This window comes from Triturus cristatus, chromosome 6, assembly GCF_964204655.1.
Source record: "Triturus cristatus chromosome 6, aTriCri1.1, whole genome shotgun sequence".
Taxonomy (NCBI): Eukaryota; Metazoa; Chordata; class Amphibia; order Caudata; family Salamandridae; genus Triturus; species Triturus cristatus.
The window spans coordinates 1,000,696,012-1,000,717,948 of NC_140589.1; positions in this window are offsets into that span (position 1 = coordinate 1,000,696,012).

Consider the following 21,937-nt stretch of genomic DNA (forward strand, 5'->3'; position numbering starts at 1 on the left):
GCTTCTCTGCCTCATTCACACTGACTATCTTCTGTGTTTCATAAGCGTCGGTCGCGGAGTTCTCTATCACTTGTGGGCCCGGTTTTCTGTGCTTGTCGGTCGTGCAGCTTGGTCTCCGTGCGAGTCGGTCTGGGTTTACACGCATTGCATCGTACTGCGCGGATCGGACATCGAGAGTACGGGTCAATCGGGTTCATTCCGGGTTCGTGTCGGTCAGTGAAACTCACGTCGGTTTTCCGGCCGGATATCTATTTTCCATACTGCTCGGTCGTACGGCTTGTATTCCATACGTGTCGGTTGTAATTCATATGCGTTGCATCGTACTGCACGGGTCGTACGGTGCTGGTCTGTGTCGGTCGGTATCCGGTCTGGGTCCGTGTCGGTCGGTACGATTTGCGGCCAGAATCGGAATCGACCCCTTAATGTACTAACCCGTGGCTCTACTACATAAAACATTTTACTTAATGAGGGGAATAGTGATGTCCACTCTCAAACCACTTGGTACGTCTTTAGGTTCCCAACTAAAATTTAAAAATGACACAGAACTATGGAGAAATGACATGTCATGAGATGTACAGCATGTGAATTTGGCAGTGCACATTTGTAATGCAGTGTTACCGTCGGCATGAAAAAAAACTACTACATACTACTGTAAACCCAGTTCAGAGGTGTTTGGAAAAAAGGGAGGTCTTCATGAAACCCCACCTACTGAGCACAATTTTTAGCCTGTTCAAATGTCATTCTTCAGCCTGTATAGAGGAGGGGCTGTGCACACTACAATGCACCGCATTCGCTCAGGGTAAATGATTTTGCAGAGGAGTTTATTTATTTGGTAAATGCAACAATTGTGAATAATGTGTATAAACTAATGTAAAATATCTAAATTTTTTCAGTGTGGGGGAAAATGTTGCCCCCTCCCCCTTTATGTTGAATTTAACCACAAGGAATGGGGTCCACCAGGCTTAATGAGGATTCATTAGGCCCAGAAATCCAAATAAAGTGCTGGAAATATGAATGGTGAAAACATACTTTGGGACCCCAACTTTTACTCAGCTCCCGCTTCACAGATCTCCCCGAAACTTTCCAGGAAGGAGACTTTGTGTAAAATTGGGTTGTTGGTTGAAGGGGGTGAAATCCTACTCAAGCCACAGCCACAATCCTTGTCAGGGTGTGCCACAAAAAGTCACAAAATTACTTTTGCTTAACCCTCTGGTAGTTTAGCACAAAATCAGTCAGGCTTAACTTATAGGCAATGTCTCAAGTATTTAAACAGCACACAAACAGTAATAAAGTGAAAACACAACCGAAGAAAAATCCTGCGCCAATTTAGAAAAATAGAGCAACATTGAATTACCTATTTAACACCAAAATGACAAAAATCCAATCAGTAGAACCAGAGACATGCAATTTAAAAAATGTAACGTAAGTATAGCACCTAAAACCACAAAGCATCACTCACAGTAATCTGGTAGTGCGAGACCAGGTGAAAGTTACAATGTCAGGCCGACTGCAATGGAGCAAAGGCCGGAGAAAGGGACAAAGGTTAGTCCTGCTGAAAAAGTTGCCTTCTAAAGTCCAGCATGAAGATTTCTACTCACATTGGAGGAGGCTGCAAAGAACACGGGGAGTGTCACAAGTGGTCGGCACTCTAGCATGAAGAGCAGGCTAGGAATCGCAGACGGTCATCACTGTAGCATTTAGAACCTGTCAGACCTCATGTTGAGGGAAGTGCAGATCTTGTGTTGCCGGACGTAGTTGATGGTCACTGTCATGCGAAGAGTCAGGTTCACCAGAGCTTTGTGTTGGCAGTCAGCACAGGTAGCAAGATCTTGACGAGAGCTGGACCATTCGCAGTCGCGAAAAGCCTAAAACTTCATGATTTCTCTGTTTCCTTAAATAAGAACTCAACTGATGCCACACCAAGAGTCCGGGACTTGAGACGCACATCTTGAGGTTTGGAAATCACTCCAACAGAGGCCAGCAGGGCTCAGACAAGCTCAATTGCAACACAGTTACAAGTCCAGTTGCAGCAGGTCAGGTGGGCAGTTGCAGAGAGGCCTCTGGAGCTTGCTGTGTCCCTGTATCTCAGAACTAGAGGTCAGTCAGCTCAACCTTTGAGTCACTTCACCCTGGCATGAAGGGTGCAGGTTCAGCCTTCCTTTTCAGACAGCAGGGAATGCCTCAAGCAGCAGGGTAAGTCCTCTGCCAGCAGAGCAGTCCTTCTTTGTTAGTATCAACAGGTCCAGGAGTGTACTAAAGAGGGGATCGAAGAGTCCCACTTTTATACCTGTTACCCCATTTGAAATAGGAGAAGCGTCAGGAGTTATACCATTTAAGAAGTGTCTGGAATTTTCTTCCTCCCTGGCCTTGTCCCATTCTGTCCCGGGGAACAATAGGCTATTGTGAAGTTCTTGGTGGATGTCCAGGCCAGTGCATTTGAAATGCAAGTGTGGTAGGTGGCAGTGCTACCCGCCATCAAGTCAGAATGACCCATCCTGCCAACACCGAGACCCTCTATTGTGATACTGTCTGGGATGAATACACCAAGGCCAACAGCCAAAAACACCTAGTCATATGACCCAGGCTACAAGCTTCAGGTACCAAATGGTTAGGACATGTAAACAATGCCAACTATTATGCCCTAGGACATTAAAAATTGCATGGTTTCATGCTTCTTGTGCCCCTGGAAATGGCCTGTTGTTTGGTGCTGCAGTAAGTGCAGCAGCCGCCGAACAATAAAAAAAAAACAGTAGGCCTCCTGACTCATTAAATCCACAACCCCAAGAGATGTTACCTTTTTTTTAAAAGCACTTTGAGCTGGAGGTCTATGATCTTCAGCAGGAGTGCAATGCCCTCTTGTGGTTGTTTGTTTATTGCATGTTGTGAACTAAAAAATGTTGAAAGACTCAGAAACATGTTGTTTTTAGTTAAAAAAGAAAAAAAAACATGCTTGAGATTTGTAAAACATTTTTCAGCCAACCTAGTGCAATCTTGAAAGCAATGTAAAAAGAATGACTTACAGGCATGTTGAATTCTTCTTTTATTAACACTTTGTTAATCATTTTTATAATACTCACTATTATTACACATTGCATAATGTGAATTGGTGAACTATTAAAAATATTGGTGATTTTTATAGTACGATCATACATCTGCTTTGCATATATTGATATGCACATTCCTTGACTAAAGCCAATAGGCCCACTTTTTATGTTTTAGTGTTAAAGGCTGTGTCTGGTGTAGGCTGTTTGCAGGGGGTTGGACACAAGACCTGGCTGCAGGCCAGGCTGTGTGGCACAACCTAAACTGCGCATGTCTGAAGGCCATGTGCAGTATGGGGTTGTCATTGCTTAAGGTGATTTCATATTACTTTATCTTAAAAACACCCTATAAATTCACTGAAAAAAATCATAGGATAAAGTGATTTTGCTTTTCAAAAAAACCTTAGAAATTTACTGAAAAAAACAAAGGTTAAATTGATGTTATAGTTCGGTGAAAGTGTCAGTTAAAACATACGGTTTTAAACATACAAAACCGCTGCCATGCACTGCTAATTACCCCTCAAATTAGATCACTTATGACGTGTTTTATGACATCATTGATAATATCACTGGAATATTTGTAATGACAGTATTGATGACAAAACTGTGGATGGCAGGGGCGCGAGTTATAGTTACCTTAGGGCACGAGTTAAAGTTACTTGAGATAACAATACCTGATGCATTTCAGTTGTTTTGTTTGCTTAAAATACTATGTTTCATCTACCATTTTTCACCTGACTTTAATCTTTGTATATTACACACACACACACACACACACACACACACATATATAAAACTCTCTACGAGAGCAAACTGCTTGCTCCCCCGTTCTGTGCCTAACATAGGTAGCACATTAAAATTGGCGGAGCTGCCGTTCATGTATCAAAGCTCCTCTCATCCACTGGTTGAGGAAACACACACTCGCGGTTCACTGACAAAATATTGTTGTAAAAAATATAGAAGTAAAAAAAATCGCTGAAAATAATAGAATGCAAAAATATTGACTCCGTATACTTAAACAGGTAATTTCAAAAATATTAAAAAAACAAAAAATTGATGTAAAAAATATAGTTGTACAAAATATCAAAATATATATAACATTTTAAATACGTTAAATAATACAATTATTATTACAAAATAAAGTAGATTTAACATACATTTAAAAAATATAATATGTAAAAATCATCTAAAAAAGTCAAACACACATACATAATTCTTATATATTTACTTTAAAACAATTATTAAACTATTAATTTTAATTTATTTTATAATTTTAAAATCATATAAAAATGTACAAATGTATATATATTTATATATGTATACCACTAACATAAAATCTAATTACAACAAACATTCAATTATAAATTAAAACATTAAACTATTTAAAAATCTTCAAACTTAAATTTCGCACTCCAGTGAGTGCAACAGTAGAGAAAGTGTTAGATAGCGGAGGGGTAAAAATTACTATTCCCACTCCAGTGAGTGTAACAGTAGGGAAAGTGCTGGATAGCGGAGTGGTTAAAATTACTATTCCCACTCGAGTGAGTGCAACAATAGGGAAAGAGTTGGATAGCTGAGGGGTAAAAATTAGTATTCCAACTCCAGAGAGTGAAACAGTAGGGAATGTGTTAGAATGCAGAGGAGTAATCTCACTCCAGTCAGTTCAAAATTTAAAACAAACACAGTTCTAACGACAACAAAAATATTCAAAGAACAAAATAAATTACAAAATATTTAAATATGTTAGGAATTAAAATACAAAAAATATGTAATATTAAATAATATTAAAAAAAATATTATAATGTTAAATCCACATGACAAATACCTACAAATATTATTAAATAAAATATAACATAATTTCCAAACAGATTATTATTTCTAATTAGAAAATATTTAGAAACAAAAACATTAATTATTACATAAATTGTTTTTTTTCTTTCCTACCCTATAACCCCACACAATCCACAACTCACATCTAACTTTTTTTAAATGATGTACTTCCTTAACTAACATAATTAATTGCCAATAAAGGAAATACTATTAATTGAAAAACTAATTAAAACTCAAAAAATTATTTAACTTCCCACACTTTACCCCAATATTCCCCACAACCCACAGCTACAATTAAACTGTAAAAAAAATAATTACACAGTTAAAACGTATTTTCAATTAAAAAACTAATAGTATTTAACAACTTATTTTAATGCACGTAAAATTAATTTACTTCCCACAGAGTACCCCTAAAACAATAAAACCCACACACACAAAAATATAAACAAATACCCTAATTAATATAAATTAATTAATAAATGTTAATTATCAACTAATTTTAATTGATTAAACATATTTTACTTCACAACCTTTACCCCTATGAACCCCACAACCCACACCTAAAATTAATTACACAAATTCCTTATTTAATTTACAATTAAATAATTAATATTAATTAACAACTAATTATTTATTCATTAAAAATAAATTACTTCCCACCCTTTACCCTATACACCCCTCAACCCACACCTAAAATTGATTACACAATTTATATAATTAATTTTCAATCAATTAATATAAATTAAAACCTAATTATTAATTAATATAATTTTTTTACTTCCCCCCCTTTACCCCTATAAACCCCACAACACGCACCTAAACAAAAAAATCACAATTACTATAATTATCTATTAGTTAATTAATATTAATTAACAACCAATTATTAATTAATTACACATAAATTACTTCCCACAATTAACACTATAACATCTAAATTAAATAAATAAATAATAATCATTAATGTATTATAATTAAATTACTTTCCACCTTATTCTTCTATAAGCCCACAACCTGCTGCAGAACTAAAAAATGCAAAATGTTGTTAAAATAAAATTCCTAACTGCTAAAAATGTAGCAAATATATTAAAAAACATAAACAATACTTATACAAAAAAACATACATCACGTACATTTAAAATAAAAACTAAAACTCATAACACTAATTTAAAAAATCAATATTTTAAACATTAATATTTTTGCTAACAATATTAATGCCTTCTATATTTTTAAATCGATATTTCATACCTTAAATTCGATATTCTTGACCACGATAGTCTTGTTTTCAATATTTCTGAATAACAATATTTCCAACTCGATATTTGTGTAAGTCGACATTTCCAACTCGATATTCTGTCTCAACACCGCACTCAGGTGTGCTGTGAAAGATGTTTATTTGCCTCTAACTCACAGAGTTTTGACTACGCAATGTCTTGGCACGATACTGGCAAATTGTTTCAAGTGCTCCTTATATACAGTGTACAGGAGACCGTATATACAGCGTGCGGATGACATAACATAAAAAGAGGAGCAAACATCTTATGTTATCATGGATGCCATCTTGCAAAGTCTATTAGGTTCAAGTCATCTAATCTCTAGTCAAATGCTAAATGCATCCAAACGTTTCCAAAGAGAAATACAGTTATGTATCGTCACTGTTACTAAGCATATTGAGCATCTTATAAACGTTTCATGTGTATCTGAGTCTATCTCAAATTGTGTCATTGGCCATGTTGTTATGCCTAGGGGTGGGCGGAATTTGCGTAGTTGCCCTATGCAAATTATTGCGAAATTACTCCAAATCTCCGCGAGCACGCGGAACTTTCGCGAAGACACGAAGATTGCTTTTCCCACCTGTTTGCGATGTGTTTTTGCGTGCTCGCGAGAATATATACCTCTAACTTGCCCATGCGGTCGCTTATGGGCGCGGCCATTTTGCTCACGATGTTTATTTCCTGTTCTGGGTCGAATGACGTGTTCGCGTTCGCAAACACTCGCGGGATAGTGCTACCGGCTATCAACAATCCAAAATCTCATGGCGCACGCGAAAGGACAGAAAAACTTGTTGGCAAATGCAGAGATCCGGTAAGTCGCTACCACACGCACGAGAATGCATTTTTAAAGCGCAAACAAGAAAATACTTCCGCTTTCGCAGTGGGTCGCGGAAGTTTCGACATCTCCGTGTTCTCCGCGGAATGCAGAAATGCCAAAACTTCGCAACTTCCGCGAGCGGAACGGAAATTTTTGCCCAGGCCTAGTTATGCCCCTCTTAGGCAAAGATTAGCCTGAACCTTTGGAGTATTCAAGGAACTTTAAAAAGCACTGTGAATACAATGAAAAAAATATCAAAATTCAATTACATTTTTTTCATATCTATGTAAGGCTCGCAGTGGGCCAACACTCACAAGGACGTTTACTGTAGGTACTCTGTGTCCTAATACTAAGTTAATTGTGCCTCTAGTGGGCTTACAGAAATATATGCGTGCTTCAGGGTCAAAACATTTGTTGATATAATAGCATGTATTCTGCATCTTGTCATGTATGTCCCTGTAATCCATGGTGCCCTAAGTGGGTAAGGACTAACCAACTTGTACAATACCTGTCAGTGGTCATATCAACATGCATTTAACATTTGAAATATCAACTTGACAAAAATGAATAACATGGGGGTGATTATGATGGTGGACAGACTTCAGTCCGTACGCCATCGTATCAATTTGAGGCGGCAGTCTCGCACATGACATTACAATGTGACCGCCACTGTGGCGGTTGCATTGTGCATGTTTAACATTGCGGCGGTTGCTGCTGGCTGCTGCACCCGCCGGAACGGTAAAAATGCATGTTCTTCTATTTCCTGAACTATGGGGCAGGCACCTGCCACCTGGTGCAGGGAACGTGCCCCCCAATTTCTCATACAATTAGCCCCTGCACAAGGGGGGCCCGCAACGGTTCCCCAAAGTCAATCCCCGCCAATCTTTCCATGGCGGGGTAAACACCATGGAAAGGCTGGCGGGATGCAGCAACCTAATGTGGTGGACGGTGCCTGCTAGGCACCACCACCATTCTAGGGATGCGGGGCGGGTCCGACAGGCAATCGTAATGATTGCCTCTGTCAGACCCATGGCAGACAAAATTTTCCCCCGCCACTACACCGCCTGCCATCCTTATCTGGGGGCGAGAAATGGCCTTACGATGGCAGTAAACCCATCTGCAGCCTGCTTTTGGCAGTTTCACCGCCATCGTAATCAGTCCCATAGTCTCCAATGTTTACATAATAAGTGAGTCTTGACCCACATTCCATCAGGTGGTTGGTTCCATGGATGGAACAAAGAAAAGTGTAGGAGGAATATATGACAGTGCATTACAACGACTTGCTGTAGGGGCTCTGGAGTTTGAAATAGTATAATTTACTATTACTACTCCAGTCTGTGTAACAGTAGGGAAAGTGTAGGATTGCAAATCCAACACCTAAAGCCCCAGACAGCAAATCGTTGTAATGATTTGCGTTGTATTGGTAAGCGTGGTAACAATGCAGTCATTGTACTGACTGCTTTGTAATGGTACTGCGTTGTACCAACAGCATTGTAAATGCTGTTTTGTGGGTAGGAGAAGCAAACGTAGCTGACTGTGACACCCTTGGCTTCCATCTCCAAGCCCCCTTTCTCTTCTTCCTAAAAATAGTGAGTGAAAGAACACTGTTGATTAAAAACAGAGAAATACTCAGTCTAAAGTTAAGGGGGAATAACAACATAAGGACATTCTGTAATGACTGTTACTAGACTCCTATTTGGATCCTAAGTTCTTCTTCCACATTAAGCACCCCCACTCCCCTGGAGTCTTGGTTTCTAAGTCCACTATGTGTTTGGATGATCTTCTAAGGGTTAATGCTCGATTGCCCCCCAGACCCAATTTCCACCTGCTCAATGGCAAAGTATCTCATTATGTTTTTATTGCTGGAGTGAAATTCTGCTTAACCGGCTACCGGATAGTGTCCATCTACATTATCTACTGCCCTCATGTGCTCGACAACCCTTTTTTTAATGGGATTGATCGTGCTCCCTACATCTCGTAGTTCACAAGGAGACACCAGGATGTAAATGACAAAGTTAAGGTTACATGTAAGAAACTGTTTAATTTCCTTTTGGCCATGACCATATAGGACAAAGTGCTACCTCACATGTTTATTGTTTCTCCTGGCTTTACAATTTTTGCAATGAAATAAACTTCTCAGATTATTTGAAGTTTGTACTGAAATTCTCCATTATTCACTTTGCATCAGTTGATCTCACACTCACACATTCACTCTCAAAGGTTACAGATTACAATTAGGAAATAATATTAGCAACCATAGAAATTCACAGAAAAAACAAAGGTTACAGCGATGTTATAGTTAGGAAATAGAATTAAAAAAACTTCAAAATTCGCAGAAAATAACAAAGGTTAGAGGGATGTTAAGATCAGACTTCACTCGTACAAAACCATAGAAATTCAGCAGTTATAGTTACCGGAGCTAACTAGCTGTCACTATGTCAGATATGAGGAGTGAGTTTAATTCAGAAAGGTCTGTCATGCAACTCAGAACATTGCTCTAACAAAAACAGTCTTTTGCTATTTTTTGTGTTCGATCAAGTCGCCCCCTAACAGAGTGTTGTCACTACATAGGTTGGAATTGCAATATATTATCAAGTACAATACAAAGCATCCTGCTCGATTGAATATGGATGAGGAGTTAGCTGTCCATTTAGGTTACATTTTGTATTTATCTGGTTTCTCTATATGCAAGCTAAGACAGTTTGATACACTGCCCTGACCTTGTCAATCCACCGTATTGTGTACGGCCTCTTTTCCGATTGCTGATTTCCATTTTTCCTTATCAGACTTAGGAGCACTGTTATCCTAGAAGTGTCCGCTGCGCTTGCCATTATCGAATTTGGCCGAACCCGCCTACATGAATGCTTAGCTGCAGCGTTGACATTTATCGTCCCCTATTCTGGGACTTGCTTACACACAATACTGAGACTCTTGCTTCCAGATTATTTGCATCACCTGGAGGATTCCTTTCCCATGTGATCATACTATGCACGAGTAGAGAATGTGCAATCCCTGAATTTGCCTCCCCAACACAGAACTGTGTCTGCCTTCCATGACTTTTGAAATTTCTTTTACCTAACGGCCACCCCACTTGGTCGGTCTGAGTGCATTCTTTGATTGTATGGGTGGATCTATTGTACCAGCAGCTTTAGACACATCCCACTGTTGTTCTTGCTGACTATTATGCCCTGAAGAAGGTGAGACCCATATTGAGGTCGAACACCGAAACGCACGTCGGCGCTGGATTAAATAAGTGGTGTAAAATTCCCCCCATTATCCCTTTGGGAAATGTTTATCACTACATGAACATCTAGTTTAGCTCAACCATTGACTGAATAACTGATCCTCATGTTGTGATGTATTGTTCCCTTTTGAGATACAAATGTTCTCTTTGTAAGGTGAATATCACCACTTATGTAACTAAAGGCCCTGTAGGGGGGAGCCACTTTATATTTGTATAGGATGAGCTCAGTGGAAGTGCAGAGCTCAGTGGAAGTGCAGAGCGGCAGAACCGGAGGCATCAAACCAAATGATCAATCTCTTTTGGAGCTATCGTTCTTTCTCAAAGACTTGGAACGTCCACCAACCAGAAAATGTATTCCAGCCCCAATTAGCTTCCAGCTACTACGTTAGCAGTATGCCTCAACTGCTGCAAACACTCCATCAACCTTTTCAGCCCTAAATTATCACTCGGACAAATTAGACATGGAAGTGGACCTCCTGAACACCTTAGCTGTACTTACAGCAGGTACCGACAGCAGGATGGATAATCTGAACAAACTAATAGTAAGGGCACAATCAGCATCAAACCTGGTTCAGTCTGTCTGCTGCTCTTCATCAATCATAGACAGTTTATAATTCCTCACGATATTCCGTAACAACATCTTTGACGGAGCAAAGAGTCTGCACGGACCCACAGGAAGAAGTGAGCATCTGATACAGGAGCCTCTTAACCATACCTTATTAGCATCAGTCACAAAAAATAATATTATTTGAGAGCTTTTGGATCAGTGGCAGACAGTGATTTCTGTGGCAACTGACAATGCAGTTCTTAACATCATCCCCAATGGCCAGGTTTTACCACCAAAACACCACGGTCTGACAACTTCACCACAGATTATTCTAGTTAGGAATTTCTCCGCCCAGTCAGCTGACATAATTCAGGATCCTAGTCAGCACTCAGGTGCCAACCCATGTTCTAGTGCCAAACTAAAATCACCCCACCCTCTTAGCAAAAGGGAAAAAAGACTGCGCTAGCAACGAAACAAACCTATTTCAAATACTGCTCCTGTCTCCTGCAAACTGTATCCACTGTTCAAAACAACAAATACAGAACAGGCTCAAAGCAGCAGAGATAAGAGCACAGCAACATGTTACTAATGCCTCTGATACACACAGCAAGCAACACAAGCAGAGTAGACCCCTCAATGTGTAGCAAACTACAACCGGGCTCCCATTCATGGCAAGCAGTCATCTGTTTCAATGAATCAACTAACCAACTCTGGTAGAGTTAGGAGGAATTCATTCATCCACCATGACAAGATCAAAAGTGTGGAAACAACCTGACCCTGGAACCGAAAGCTTAAATGGGCAGCAGGCCGTCCAAACAACCTTGCCGGAACAACACAAGACCTCCTTAAGGTCCCAGAGTGGCCTCACGTATGTTGGTGACCATCAATCAATCAATTACTTTATTTGGTTTTTGCATAAAACCATAAAAGCAGTCAAAAACAATACATATACAGAGAAGTTACATAAGTGGCAGCTCGTACTTTAAGGGACACATTTTGCAATACATACATAGAACACAATAAGATAAAATTTAAGATAAAACCAGGTCGTAGAACCAACCAACAATCTCTTGGGGCCATGAACAATTAGTTGCAACAGGTTCTGGTGACAATCAACTAAAAGTAACAATCAGCAACCCTAAAAAAAGCCACTAGGAGAATACCAACAAGACCATCTCCAGACTCGATAAAAAAACACGCACGGACCAGGAACTATATTAAGACCATCTGCAGAAACTCCAGTCTTAGTTATGACAAGTAGCCAGCAAAAGGAAGCCCACTCTGATTCTGGATAAGTCAAGTTACTATTAATACTGGAGTATCATTCGAAAGGCCATCATGGTGTCCTAAATAGGTGCAACATCCTTAAACTACTAAAAGCAACACCTCAGAAGTCACACTGGTAACGTTTAACTCTCCTACCTGGATACAAACCCTTCTATCCAGTACAGTTTCTTTTAGTGCATTGGGTATTATTATACGCACATACTCAGAACCCGGCTATCCAATCATCCGGGTATGTCCACAACTGACACCACAGCGTTGCACAAATAAACCATATTCAATACTAAAAAGTGCTCAAGGCTGTGCAGTTTCAAAAGACAGGCCCTGGACTACGACCACAACTGTGTACACTGAGTCCAACTGGAGCTGGCTACCCGCAGCTCTGTCTAGCAGTTGTTTAGCCTGAACTGACAATCCATTTGTTTGTCACCAAAAGCCACTCTTACAAACCCTGTGGAAATTGTACACTAATGGTCCAAATTCAAAAATCCTAAATTCAACCAAACCCTAGTTGCAGACCTCATTGGTTTTGTGTTCCTGGAATATCAGTGGCCTCCAGCACAGAATTCATTCTCCAGATCTAATTATCTTTTTTTCAGCACATGATTGCCTTGCTCAACAGGAAACATTGGCACTCAAAGCTAGTCTATACCCGGATTCATTAAATACTGGAAGTTGGTGGTCGGATCATAAATTTGATTGCCCTAAGGAGGGCTTATACATATACACTTCATGCAGTCTAGAAAGCACCATCAAATCAATGGCTGTTTGGAATAAAAATAAAAATGTTGACCCTTGTTGATTCTTAACGTATGCATCAACGCTAGTGTAAGAACAAAACAGTCCTGACTAAACTGACTAATCTCAATTCTCAGCGACTTAGCTGGAGACTTTCTTCAAGCTGATTGCCTGCTCATGGGGAACTTTCATACCAATCTCTTTCAAAGGGCCCCCAAGGACCTAGAAAGTCTTCCTTTAGTCCTCTCACGGGATTCAAGGACGAGGTAAAACCATTGTGCCAACTGCGCTGGCGTAGGTGAATTCCTTATTTTACAGCTTCAAAGTGTTGGCTTCACCATATTGAATGGCATGTTCCCATTAGTCACTCCACCAAACTGGACCTTGATAAATGGCAACAGGCACTCTTACCTAGAATATAGCGTCTGTATCTCTGAATTGTTTCCATATACTGAAAACAACAGTATTATTGCATGCACAGTGATCATCCCGCCCTCAGATTACCACCATTGCTCTAAACGTAGCACACGACAACCCATCAAAAGCTACATATCAAGGCATTCACTCAGAAAATCTAAAGCGACTAAAATGAAATCCTACCATCAGTACCGTTATTATGGAAGAGTGTGTACAACACATTTCGCACGCTAACCCCACAACCAGCTCTCCGATATCTGACTGGTAAAATCTCTGTATTCAACTTCTTTGAAAATTCCAACAGCCAGCTCTCCAATATGTTCGCCCTAAACAAAAACACACCTCCACACAGACCCTGGCATTAAAGAAAATTTGAAATAAAGCGCGTAGAATTGTTTGGAGGAACCCGGAGGCCACAGAGACAATCATTGCTTAAAAAACAGCACAAAAAAATGACAGATGGGCACGCCACACAGAGAAACAACAATCCCCAGCAGTTCTGGTGAACTCTTCTTAGCGCGGAAAGTTCTGGGCTCTGATGAACAGGCAAATGAATGGAAATACTGGCCTGGGCAGCACAAAAATCACAGAGCAAGAATGGGCAAAGTTTTTAATCAGTCAATTTAACATAGGTGGAGGATACCACCATCTATTGACTTATATCACAAGAAGCCCAACAGCAATTCCCAAGGAATGTTTGCCCCAACCACAAGATCAACAGCAATTCCCAAATTTTGAAATCCATCTTACACCAAACATGCTGGCCAAAATAATTTTTAAAGCAAGAGCAGACGGAGAACTAGGCCCTAATGCAGTGGTGTAACACAGGCCCCTGCAGTGCGGGGGGGGGAGACCGAAGCTCCAGAGGTCCCCCTCATCACCGTACTCTGGCAGAGAGCTCCTGATTGAGTCCAGAGTGGGCAACTCCATGTGCCTTGCAGGGGGGCCCCCTCAAGTTCTGTCACGCCAGTGCCCTAATGGTCTGCCACAGGCTCTTTTTAAATTCAGCATCTCATTCTGGGCTGACCAGTCAACAAGCCTCTTTGACTATAGCCTGCGGAGGTCAACTGAACCAGCTTCTTAGCAAAATCAGGTACACTGTCCAACCTTTCAGCCCTATCAATTCTTATTGATAAAGCAAAAACTTAGTCCACATTACTACACTGCTGCTTTGCGGACTTCAAAGCAGCCTTTCATTGTGTGCCAATGGATGTGCTTTGGACTAAGTTAATAAAATGGGGAATCCCCCCAAAAACTTTTGGAGCCAATCATCCAGTTGCACACAAATACCTAGATTCAAGTTAAGCTGGGAGACGGCTCACACCTATCAAGAACAATCCCCACATCAGGGGAGTTATGGAGGGATGTGTGTTAGCCTCCCTGCTTTTTAATCTGTTTATAGATGACCTTCTGTAGGAACCTTCATTCCCCACAGATTAGCAATGCCCAGATTAGCAACCTCCTATATGCTGATGACCTCGCCCTGTTTAGTCTCACGAGGGTAGGGCTGCAACAGTTGCTAAATCAATTATACATATATATATAATCAATAATAACTTAACCCCTTCGGTGCTCATGACGGAACGGTTCCGTCATGAGCCACGGTTGAGCTGTGCTCATGACGGAACCGTTCCGTCATGACCACGCCCGCGCAAGATTCCGTCAGCACAGCGGCGGAATCTGCGCAGCATGGAAGGGGTTAAAGGTTAATCTGAAGAAGATGCAAGTGGTCACATTTGGCAGAAAAAGGTACTGAGAAGGCAGCTGGTCATTTAATAATCTCCAGATCACAGTAGATCAAACATACAAGTACCTGGTGATTCACATTAATGTGAAGGCTGTCTTTGTCAAGCACCGGAGATAAATCACCACATAAACCATGACACTTCAAGTCAGCTTATCCAAACTCTCAAAAACGCTGTCAGGTCGAAATCTAGCTCCAGTGCTAGAAGTCATACAAGCCAAGATAGCTCCTACTTTATCCTACAGCTCTGAAATTCTCTGGGTAAACTTAGTATCACATGGAACCAACTGAGGAAATATGAATTTTATGACCAGTTATGTCCCCTATCTTAGACCCCAACGGCTCCATGTACATGCTACAAGTACATGTATGTTCCCTCCAGTTCCAGCTATGAAGACGCAAATACATGTGCGTCCAACGTCAACATGCCCTCTTTCAGATCCGCCATGAATGGGTCGAATATTCCATTCCTAAGTATGATTGGCCACCGACTTTATATGGTTCACTTTTCTAGTTTTACAGTTCAGGCAAGTAGGCCCTGAATTCTGCCATCAAGCCTTTTCCTGCTTCTGTCTCTGAAATGCTCCAGCTTGGACCTGCATCCGTATCCATGAACTTTGTCCTACTCCCTGCGCGGCTAACAGTGCCTGACGCTGCCTGTTGCCTGCCAAAAACTGTATTCAGCCTTCAAGTTATCTGCTCCGCTCCTCACCCAATGCATTCCTGTCTAGTAGTTTAGGTAAACATCCTTCCAGCTACCGAGCAAAGGGCTCGGCCTCGCTGTCTTTATGCAAGTAATTCATAGCCCCTGTTACCATGGAAGATTCCTGCCCCCTCGCATCTCATGTAGACACATAGACGCTTGCACATGCACTAACAGTCAGTATAGAATAGATTCCGTCCGAGAGACCTTTCCTTTTGGATAAAACAGTTCCTTAAACAAAGATATTAGATACAATTTGGGATTAGGTTGACCTGACCCCCCAGACTTCTGTCTCCACATGTAGAGCTAAATGCCAATTCCCCTTCACCCTCTAGTTGCACGTCAATCACACGTCATGCGGCTGCGCGCGCATCTCTGCCAAATATTTCTGCTGACACTGCAGGATTCTCTTATGGATCCACCCACTTGTGACATCATTTTAAATGACGTTTCTAGTATACGCCTGTATTTACGCCTACTTTCATTACGTATGTGTATTCTTATCTGTATTATCAGCTGTTACGCCTCCTGCATCTGTCTTAATGCAATGCTTTTCATATATATATTGTTACTTGTCAATAATGTATTGCCTATCCCTTCCTGAACCTTCGTGGTGATGGAATAAGATTGCCTAGTTCGAACTATAATTCCTTTGTAAGGAATAAAGCCCTTTTCAGAACCTCTAATACCACGGATTCTGCCTCTTATTTTGACTGAGTTATTCTTACTAGACTTTACCGCATAAAAAATAGTACAGGTAATTTAAATATTTACCACATAAATTGGCGCCCGAACAGGGACACTTTCTCATCTCACGCGCCGGAGGTGCGTTGCAGGCCCGGTCCCCTGCCACAGCTGAACGGACAAAAACGCGTACCCGCAGGATTTCCTGTATTCCCCTCCGGCCAAGCGGGGGTGACTGAGGCTGCGATCAACACCCAGACGAGGCGGTGAGAAGTGCGAAGTATCCCGACCAGAGCCTAGCTGAGAGAGCAAGATCCGAGGTATACAGAGGCCCACCAGGTTCCGAAGTTTCCGAGTCGAGTCGAGTCCAGTCCGGTCCAGTTCAGTTCAGTTCCGAGGCCTTCCGTTCCGTGCTACCCGGTGAGTACCATTGCTGGGGAGGCAGTTAGACGTGCACATTGGTTTGTGCCGGTCCTGACGGGTTTGGGTACACAGATCCGGCCTGCACTGTTTTAGCAGTGTATCTGTACTGTTTAGCAGTATATCCAGTATGTTCATGTATATAATTCAATATTATCTAGTATTAGTATTATGTCAGTAACTAGTTTTCTTCTAATTATCATTGTTCGTTAAAAGTTAAATGTTAAATGTTAAATGTTTTACTGTGTTCAAAAATTGTGGTATGAATGAGTGTTCATTATTGTGTTTATTGTATTAATTGTGTTCAAGTTCGGTTCAAGTAAGAATCAAGTAGGAAGGTTTAAAGATGCCTTTCTTTTCAAAATTAAGACAGATCAAAACTAGAAAAGGAGTACTCGAAGAAGCTGTTCCCATTCCACCTAGGGACACTCCAGGGTATTTTATGTATCATAAACATGGCCTAGATGCCGTATTATATCTTGACTTATGGGTGGACTACACCAAGGATCTAGCAGAAAGTCAGAGGTGGCCCGCAGCTGGGACATGGGATGCAGATTGCATCATGAGAGTAGAAGAAGAATTATGGAAAAAGAAAGCCAGACAGTCACAGAAAGATGCCATTGAGTTATGGCGTAAAGAATCGCATAGGCGCACAGAGAAAGCGCTCAGACAGGAAGAGAAAAGTAGGGAGAACTCAAATAAAGCCCGAGAAAACGTATTAGTTGAAGAAGGTATCCGAGTAAAAACAGAACAAGTAGACAGACAACGAAACACTCTTATGAATGGTATGTATCCTCTTTTGGCCGAAGGTTTACCTAAGGCCACCCCGGAAATACCGAAAGATTTGCCACCCCCATTACTCCCGATTAAAGCACATCCCAAGACCGCAAAAGATATTTTCCTTTCTTCCTATTTAGACGATGTAGCTCCCGAATATGCTAATGTTCCACCACACCCGCCACCTGTCGATGGTGCTCAACACCGAGATCATCAGCCCCCAGCTCCGCAACAACAAACTCCTCCGCACAATCCAGTAGGTCCATCTGTTTCCACCGCTTTTCCTGCATCCACAGTCTCTACCTTACATCCCACGAATCCTTTCGTGCCTAGCACCTCAGAAGGTGCGACAGCAATTTTTGCCACGCCACCATCACGAAGTAAATCGTCTCTTAGAGATTTAGCAAACCAACGTACACCCCAGATAGCAACGTCCGACATGTTTAAAGAACATCTTGTAGATTGTAGATATGATCCAGTGCCCGGTAAAAATGACAGAATGCTGCTATCATCACTACGTATACGACGAGCTTCAATGTATTTAACGACACTACCAGGAATGATTAATCATCTAGACAATATATATCGCTTTGTCCAAACAGGGCAAGGCCCTGAAAGTATTGACGAAGCCATGGATTACCAGAAAGTGGATATACAGAGACTACTGTTACGTTTCTTCATAAACTGCTTGATCAGAGACAGAGATAGGTCCGAGGTAGACCAGGATGAAATGCAAGTACTTACCAGATGGGGTCAGAATATATCAGAGGGAAAACATGATAAACAGACATGTATAGTGGCTATGTGCCGAAAAATCCGCAAAGAAGTAGAATGAATACATAAAGCCAGATTGGAGGCAGACAAAACTGAATCAGAGGGAGAGGAGGAGGAAGAATCAGAAATGCCCACAGGACAATTAGAAACGATAGCCTATGTAGGTAGGGGAAGACCTTGTAACAATACCAGATACTTTAATGACCCGATACGTCCGATACGTCCAGAATGTAACAGACATTTCCAAGCCCCTATGTTAAATACGAAGTCCCCTGAACACTTATTCCAGGCTGCTGATAAACTACTCCGAGACCGAAGGGGGTATCATATGCTCGATTCTATGGATGAACAAGAATTAGCCAGGTCAGCAGTACAATGGGCTGACAGTTCTGAAAAATACAGTGATGATGCGTTGGCACACACGTTTTTGAACCTTACCCCAGACGAACAGCGTTTAGCTGGTATATACATGATACAACACCTCGTTATATTGTATAGAAGCCAACATTCCGATCCTGGTCCCCTACCTGATATACTGATAGAATTACTCACGAATAAATGGAGAGGTTCAGGTACTGATTTAATTAAAGAAATTCTAGAATATCGACACCAGTACATTGTCTTCGTATGCCCAGAACATGTTTCAGTTCCCCCCAAGTTGGAAAGAAAAACGTACCACATAGACAGACAGAATCCCTTACGCGAAGTACACCCAATAAGAGGTGAAGACAATAATTTTAAACGCGTGTTTGTATACGCGCCCATAACTAAAATTGAATTATTAGAGATGAAGAAAGTAGTACCTAGCCATGACAAAGACCCAGCAGGTTTCCACCGTGAGATAAAAGACATGTTACTCATGGGAGAGTATACTTACCCGGACATTATGAAAATATTAAAAGTCCTATTACCCGCCGGAATTTACGAGAAACTCAAAGAAAAGGAATGGGAGGTGGGAGACCAAAAGATAGATTGGACGGCATTAGAAAACGAAGAAAAGGCCCGAGCTGCAGGTTCAGGGCTTGGGGAAAGGACTACAGCATTACCAGGATTATTAGTGCAGGTACTACCACGTTTATTAACTACGAAAAAGGAAGACTGGGGTGCAATCTCAGCCTGTAAACAAAAACAAGATGAAGACACTAGTGATTTCTATTCCCGATTTGAAAAATGTTTTGGTATTAATAGTGGCATAAAAGCAAGTAGTGAGTCATACCCACATCTGTTTGTGACAAAATTAGTTGAAAATTCCCTGCCCCAAGTTAAGAGTAGAGTATTAAAATTCGAGAGTACTTGGCAAGGTAACACACCGTCACAGATGTTACAAATGTTACAATATCATCACAATAGAATTAGAGAAGAACAAGAACATGAACAAAGACGTATGAAAGACACGAAAATGAAAATGCTTGTTGCCCAGTCAGTTCCAGCTGACGGTCATAAAAAGGGTACGACACAGTCCAATGATTCAGTAGGTCCTGTTAGAGGGACATGCAACTATTGTAAACAGCCAGGTCATTATATACACGATTGCGCAGTTCTGAAACATAATATCTCTACGGGTATAACGAAAGAGAGACCACGTCCGCCTAGACAGGATCAGATCCAACAACAAGTACCTCAGAATATACAGCCTATGCCAGCTGTACAACAGCAACCACAACAACAGCCACAGCCTATTGCTGCAACACAAAACACGACACAACAGATGTACCAGTATGCACAAAATGACTATCCAGAGTATCAGCGCTACACATGAAATAGCCTAGAGAGGGAAGTTGGCCTACCCCTTATTGAGGTTCCAGTAGATCAAGAGGGTCCTTATGTACAGAGTCAAGTATTAGGGAAAGACAGAAAGTTTTTACTCGATACAGGGGCAAGCAGAACCACTATCCGTCACAGCGAAGTCCCAGGGGCACCCCTCTCAGGCTCACAAAATATTTCCCTTGGTTTTTCAGGAAAGCCTACTATTAACGAAGTATCACAACCCCTTGCATTCACAGTCGGTCCGTTAACACGGACTACAGATCTATTGCTTACTAAATCATGTCCAGAAAACTTGTTAGGTATAAAAACATTGAAGGCTCTAGGAGCTGTAATATGTTGTTCTCCGGAAGGAGTACGACTATTTTTGCGTGACTTTAAAGGTCACTACGTGTCTAGAGACATGGATCACCGGTTACGGAATCTACCTGCACATTTATGGGCGCAAGGCCCCACTGATGTAGGTTGTATGCACATTACACCATATCGAGTCACAATCAAAACAGGAGTGGTACTACCACGAATACGACAATACAAGTTACCCCCAGATGCTGTTGTGGCTTTACTGCAAATCATTGACGAGCTCATTGCACAAGGAGTGGTTGTGGAAACCGACTCCAATGTATGTAATTCCCCGATAATTCCGATTCTTAAACGAACTGATCCAAAAGCACCACCAGTATATCGATTAGTTATTGATCTGCGAGAATTAAATAAATGTATTGTACCACAATACCCCGTGGTCCCAGATATCTCTTCATTGCTAACAGCCATAGATTCAGAAGCAACGTTCTTTACTGTAATTGATCTCAAGAACGCTTTCTTTAGCGTCCCAATCGATCCGGAAAGCCAATATTTGTTCGGATTCAGTTTAAATGGACGAAGTTTTAAATTCGCACGCGCACCTCAAGGATTCACAGAAAGCCCCAGCATCTATAGCCAGGCATTGAAAAGAGAACTTGACAGTATCCACATGCCAGCTAACACTGCCCTGCTTCAATACGTCGAAGATCTGCTGATCACCGCCCGAAGCGAACCTGAATGTGAAAAAGCATCACTGACAGTTTTACATTTCTTAGCCGACAAGGGGCACAAAGTGTCCCCTTCAAAGCTGCAATTCTGTGTCCAGCAAGTTGTGTACCTTGGGCACTTGCTGTCCAAGGGGGGGAGACAGCTTACACCCGACCGTATCCAGTTAATTGTTAACATGCCGCCACCCAAGACACAAAAGGAGGTACGGGCATTCATAGGCCTCACTTCGTACTGTAGGCAGTGGATCCCTCAATATGCATTTCTAGCGAAACCACTCATTCAGTTGACAACACAGGAGGCAGCGACATCGACTGTCCTCCCTTGGACTCAGGAACATACACAAGCTTTTGAAAGCTTAAAGAAAGCTTTATGCCAAGCACCTGTTTTAGCAACGCCATGTTACAGCAAACGTTTTACACTTTTTGTTACAGAACGTGAAGGTACTGCTTTGTCAGTACTCACGCAGGAACAAGCAGGATCACACAAGCCATGTGCTTATTTTTCTAGTACATTAGACACCGTAGCTCAGGCTCTTCCTGCGTGCCTGAAATCAGTCGCAGCAACAGCTTTAGCAATCAGACAAAGCGATGCCATAGTGTTAGGACATCAATTGACAGTACAAGTACCACATGCAGTAGAGGTTCTCTTGAACCGGACCCAAACACAACACTTGACTATAGCAAGACTGACGGGTTATGAATTGACATTGTTCCAGCCACACATAGAAATCGTCCATGACTTCGGCGTGCTTTGGCGAGAGAGAGGTTATTTAACTTCTCACGGTGCCCACATCCAGCACGGTCCCCTTATTCAAGCTCTGTTAGATGCAATACATCTGCCTACTGCAATA